Raw genomic sequence first — 6,023 nt, forward strand, 5'->3', positions numbered from 1 at the left:
GTTGGAACAGTACCGTTCCAACTACAGTAACGGCCGGTTCTGTTGGCAAACACACCCCTCAAGTCTAGAAGAGAAAGTTCATTTTTTTTTGTGTATGCATGAGTTTTTTTTTTAGTAAGGCAGAGGATGTTCTTGGGGGAAGGGGACGCGTAATTTACGCCTTAAAAAACATTTTTAATCCTTAATTTTTTTTTAAATTTTTTATGAAGTAGGGGGCAAGAAAGTTCAAGCGGATCTAAAAAAAAAATTCGGGGACCGATCATTTTTTTTTGTCATTTTGGCAATTGTCACCGGGGACCCAAATAATTTTTTTTTTTTTTGAAGTGGGGGGACCAGGGCCCCAGCTGGTCCCCTTGGGTCCGTCTCAAGATCTGCACAGGTAGGACTTTCATTTCGAGATCCCTTCGTACAAGTTCATAACTCTTTGACCTGTTCGATTCAAAATGATATCGTTTACTGAGATGCCATTCGATTCAAAATGAAAATTCTTTGACGTTGATTTTTTTGAAAAAATGAAGTGAATAATATATAAGGAGGGGTGGTGTTTAACATACTACAACTTAACTTTTCAAGCTTTAAAAAAAAAAAAAAAAATCAATTTAACTCCAGATGAAGTGAAAATTGACTTAAAATTTTTTTCATTCAAAGGCCCACGACATATCTAAAAATCGTGACCAAATGGAATCATTAACCTACTCAAAAATTTCATATATTTTGAGTCCCTTTAACTGTTTGACACCTTGACATTTCGAGCTTAGAAAAATCACAACTCTTTTTAATTTAACTCCAAATGACACAAAATTTGACTTAAAATTTTCTTCGTTCAAGAGCTCACAATATATCCAAAAATCATAGCAATCCAAAACTTTTTAATTCCTTAAAAGTCCCCTGAAATTATGTGGTTCTATTTTAATGAAATTTTTGCTTTGACATTTGGAACTCCTTAAAGTGTACAAAAGTCATGACATTTGATCAATGGCAATATGTTCAAAAATGTTTTTGCTGTTGGGATGTCATTAAGTACCATTGCAAAAATAACAAAGTTACGGGATTTGGCGATGACGAAAAACTACTCTTCTGCCAAATAGCTCACAAGCTCCGTAGCTTTTACCTTGAAAGTTATTACTGTAGAAATATCTAAAAAACTATCAGGATCGGTCACTATCTAAACATGACATTTGCTTTAGATCCGATTCACGGGAAAAATGACACTCAATTGAGGGAAGGGATAATGTTCGATACACTGCAGTTCAGTCGATTGGTATCCAAAACATTTCAAAACAATTTGTACGATGACTTGAGTTTTATTTTTTTCTGAAATTTTTACCGACATGATGAACTCTGAGGATTTAGAGGACTTAATGGATTACAGTTTCTTTTAGCTTTTCCATCAAGCGTTCTTCAATTCCCGTGAAAGATCAAGTTTTATACAATTGATAACGCAGTACATGGACAAGCATTAAGATACATTTGTTGAAGAACTAAATCTAGGCGAAATTGAGTATGAGTTACGTGATTGGATTAACAAGCTCATTCACGGAAGGTGTGTTTATCAATTTTTGAAACGCAGTATTCCTTACAATAATTTAGTACGGTAGTACAACTAGATTCCATCACTTATTCGGAATGCTCACTTTCACTTCAACGAGAACAATCTAGTCATTTGTTTTTGATTGTTTTAATTAAATAATTAAAAGAATAAAAAATTGATAAATATATTGATGATGTATTTCCCGATATTTGTGCTAAATTGTCGGATTGCATGCTGAGAAAATTAAATGATCTAGAAAGTTTTTAAAAGAAAAGGAAAAACAAAAATAATGTGCTAATAGACCACGAGAATTCTCAGAATACCCATAAACAAATGATCTAGAATCAGATACCCAGTTTCTTTTTCTTTTTTTTTTTTTTTTAGGTGTGTGACCAGGAAAATTAGGAAAATAAATTGAGGTAAGAAATGAAAGAGTTTGGCCGCAAAAAAGGACAAAAATTTGACGGGCGGTGATGGCGAGATATGAAGTGAATAGATGAAATGGTGGAGAGAAATGACGCTCAGAAGAATGGATGAGAGAAAAGAAAAAAAGAAGGGAGAGAGGTTGTAGAGAGAAGGAAAAGAAAAAAGCTCTACCCTTTAATATATAACGACATTATAAATTAAAAAACTCCGTCCTTTAATTTATAATGACACTAAAAAAACATGGTTTTTATAAATTAAAAACCCTGTTTGAATACATGTTCTTTTCAAACAGCTATATTTTTTTCAAAAATTTGTTTTCTTTTTTGTAATGGTCATATGCCTTTCGATTCAAAATGAAAATTCTTTGATATTGATTTTTTTTTGAAAAAATGAAGTGAATAGTATATAAGGAGGGGTGGTGTTTAACAGACTACAACTTAACTTTACGAGTTTAAAAAAAAAAAAAAAAAAAACTTTTTCAATTTAACTCCAAATGACACAAAAATTGACTTGAAATTTTTTTCATTCAAAGGCCCACAACATATCCAAAAATCATGACCAAATGGTATCACTAACCAACTCAAAAATCTCATACACTTTGAGTCCCTTTAACTGTTTGACACCTTGACCTTTCAAGCTTAGAAAAATCATAACACTTTTAATTTAACTCCAAATCATACGAAATTTGACTTAAAATTTTCTTCATTCAAGAGCCTACAATATATCCAAAAATCATGGCAATTCAAAACTTTTTAATACCTTAAAAGTCCCCTAAAATTCTGTGGTTCTATTTTATTGGAATTTCTGCTTTGACATGCTTTGACATTTGCACTTTTTAAAAATCATAACTCCTTAAAATGTACAAAAATCATGACATTTGATCAATAGCAATACGTTCAAAAATTTTATGGTGTTGGGATGTCATTAAGTACCGTTGCAAAAATAACAACGTTACTAGATTTGGCAACGATGGAAAACTCCTCCGCCAAATAGCTCACAAGCTCCGTAGCTTTCACCTTGGACGCTATTACTGTGGAAATATCTCAAAAAGTATAAGGATCGGTCACTATCTAAAGATGACAATTGCTCTAGATCCGATTCACGTGAAAAATTATACTCAACTAAGGGAAGGGATAATATTGGATACATTGCATTTCAGTCGACTGGTGTCTAAAACACTGCAAAACAATTTGTATGATGACATGAGTAGACTTCAGCGTTTACCCAAGGGTATGGTTTTATTTTTTTCTGAAATTTTTACCATAAGGTGAAGTCAAAGGATTTAGAGGACATGAAGGATTACAGTTTCTTTTAGCTTTTCTATCCAGCATTCTTCAATTCCCGTGAAAGATTAAGTTTTATACAATTGATATGCAGTATAGGGACAAGAATTACAATACATTTGTTGAAGAACTAAATCTGAGCGAAATTGAGTATGAGCTACTTGATTTGACTAACAAGCTCAATCGCGGAAGGTGTGTTTATTGATTTTTGAAACGTAGTATCCCTTACAATAATTCAGTACGGTAGTACAACGATATTCCATCACTTATTTGGAATGCTCACTTTCACTTCATCGAGAACAATTCGGTAATTTGTTTTTGATTGTTTTAATTAAATAATTAAAAGAATAAAAAATTGATAAATATATTGGTGATGTCCTTCCCGATATTTGTGCTAAATTGTTGGACTGCGTGCTGAGGAATTTGAATCATCTCAAAAGTTTCGGAGTCTATAAGATGGCTGACCTCTTTGAGAAAATGCCTATGGGATTTTATACACGACCATATATGTAAGAAAATTTATAATCAACCTTCAAAATCCTTTGATAACATGAAGCCCTCTACTATAGGAAGATTTTTAATGGTTTTGTTATTGTTGATAATTCCATATTTTAGGCTTTAAAAAATATTTATGAAGCCCTCTTTCTTGGCCCCGCCCCTTTATCTTTCGGAGGTACTCCTTAAACACAGGGAAATGATACTCATAAAACTCCTTGAAAGAGCAATCTTTGTTTCTACTTGGAGTCCATTCTCCTTCGTTTCAAAGTGAGAAATGGATCCGAACACAGTGAAATTGACTCCGTCGAACTTAGCATTTGAGAATGTGATGGCAGCGGCTGCTCGTGATTATTAGAAGGTCTTTCTATTAATTACTTCTTAGTTATTTCTTGATTGTGTTGTTTTTTTTCCTGAACAATACAAGGGAAAAGGGAGGGGAACTGATTATGTATTTATTTGTCGAGTGATCTGTTAATTGAATTTTGGTACCTTCTGTGTCAGTGGTGGGTTTTTGGAATTTTCGCAAGGCTTTAGACATTAGCTAATCGCAAGTGCTTTGAGTTGCTTTTGTTCTTGATATTATGAGCCCAAGGAAAAAAAAAACTAAAAACTAAAAAACTAAAAAACTAAAAACTAAAAACTAAAAGAATCCAAATGTTACTTCTTTTTTCACATGATTAGCCCCTGCAGAAGTATGGTTGTTTTTCCTCTTCATTGGCTTTTGCTTTTCACAGTTTTATAACTCTTTTGGTTGAAGCAAGCTGAGGAGTAGTTGGTTTAGGTGATATTAAATGATGGGTTTGCTTGGTAATAGGAGAATACTTTTCTCATGAGTTAGAAAGACTGATATGGGTGGGTATGTTGTTTAAGCAACCATATTTGAAGTTGTTATGTTTGGTTATATCACTTTGCTACCCACATCGCCAATTGCTTTATTTCTCACGTACTTATATGATGTTACAGGAATTGCTTTCTCACGATAAGGCACAGGTGTCAGGTGCTATTAACTAGGAGTAGTCGTGCAATGCAGGAAAAATAATAACAAATATTCATGTGAGTTTGTACTTACCCGGATCGTATTATTCCTCTAAATATTCCTCCAGATGTTTCACACTCTCCAAATCTGTGAAAATACCTATCATTAGTTCTAAATCAAAGTTAAAACAAGTCATGGACCTAAACATGTTCAAAACAGATTTTCTACATGGCCATCGAACGTTCAGTCTTGACCACGAACATTCGGCCAGAAGGGTGCGAACATTCTCTGCTGGGCAAAAAACCCATTTCGAATCAAACAACTTTTTTATCACTTCTAAGCTAGTCCTAAGGCCACATCAAGATCTCTAACATACTCCCAGCCCATAATAACATGTTCATGCAAAAGAAAATATGTCCAACGAAAATAAAACGTTAACCCAAGACTAAAACCTAAAACAACAATATAAGCCCAAAATCTAGCAACCAATCTATGGAAAACACTTACTAGCATAACAACTAGGTTAATAACAGGTCAAGTTAAGAAGGTTACCTCTCTAGAATAAGGCCTCTAAAGAAAGCCTTCCTTATTCTTCTCAAAACTCACAAAGCATTCAAACATAGTTTCGCTAGGGGTCAGAGGGGGAAATGAGGCTTAGAAGAGTGTGAGAGTGGGTATTTATAGGGTTAGAAAAGCTGAGGGCGCTATTGTGACACATTTGCAAGTTAGTGAACATTTGGTTGTCCTGGGGCGAACGTTCAGTGTACTATTGCACAGTGGTTCTAGGGTTGCAGGTCGAACGCTTGGTCATTACCTAGTGGGTCAATATTTGGTCAATGAACGTTCGGTGTACTATTACCCAATGGTTCTAGGGTTGCAAAGCAAACATTCAGTGGTCCCCTCTGCGAACATTCGATAAGAACCCCACAAATTCCAAAATCTTACCCCCAACAAACTCTAATGAACCGAGCAATCTTGCTAACCCTTCAACTAGGCTAAACACAGTATAGTAATTACTCAAGGCACTATACTGTGAGTGCTACCAGAAGTTAGGGAGTATATCTTGGCAGATGCCTCCTAACCCAATCTTAATCGTTGAGATCTTTGATGTTTGGAGCATCGACTTCATGGGACCTTCCCCAAACTCCTATTTACATCCTTGTCGCAGTCAATTATGTTTCTAAGTGGGTGGGAGTCATAGAGGGTGTTTGGCAAACCCCTTCGCACTGTTCACCAACCCACGACACTGTAGCTTGGAATGGGCGCCGAAGACAGTCTGAAGAAAAGCAAACTGCTGCATGCTGACAGT

Source organism: Corylus avellana, chromosome ca2 (genome assembly GCF_901000735.1).
Source record: "Corylus avellana chromosome ca2, CavTom2PMs-1.0".
NCBI lineage: Eukaryota > Viridiplantae > Streptophyta > Magnoliopsida > Fagales > Betulaceae > Corylus > Corylus avellana.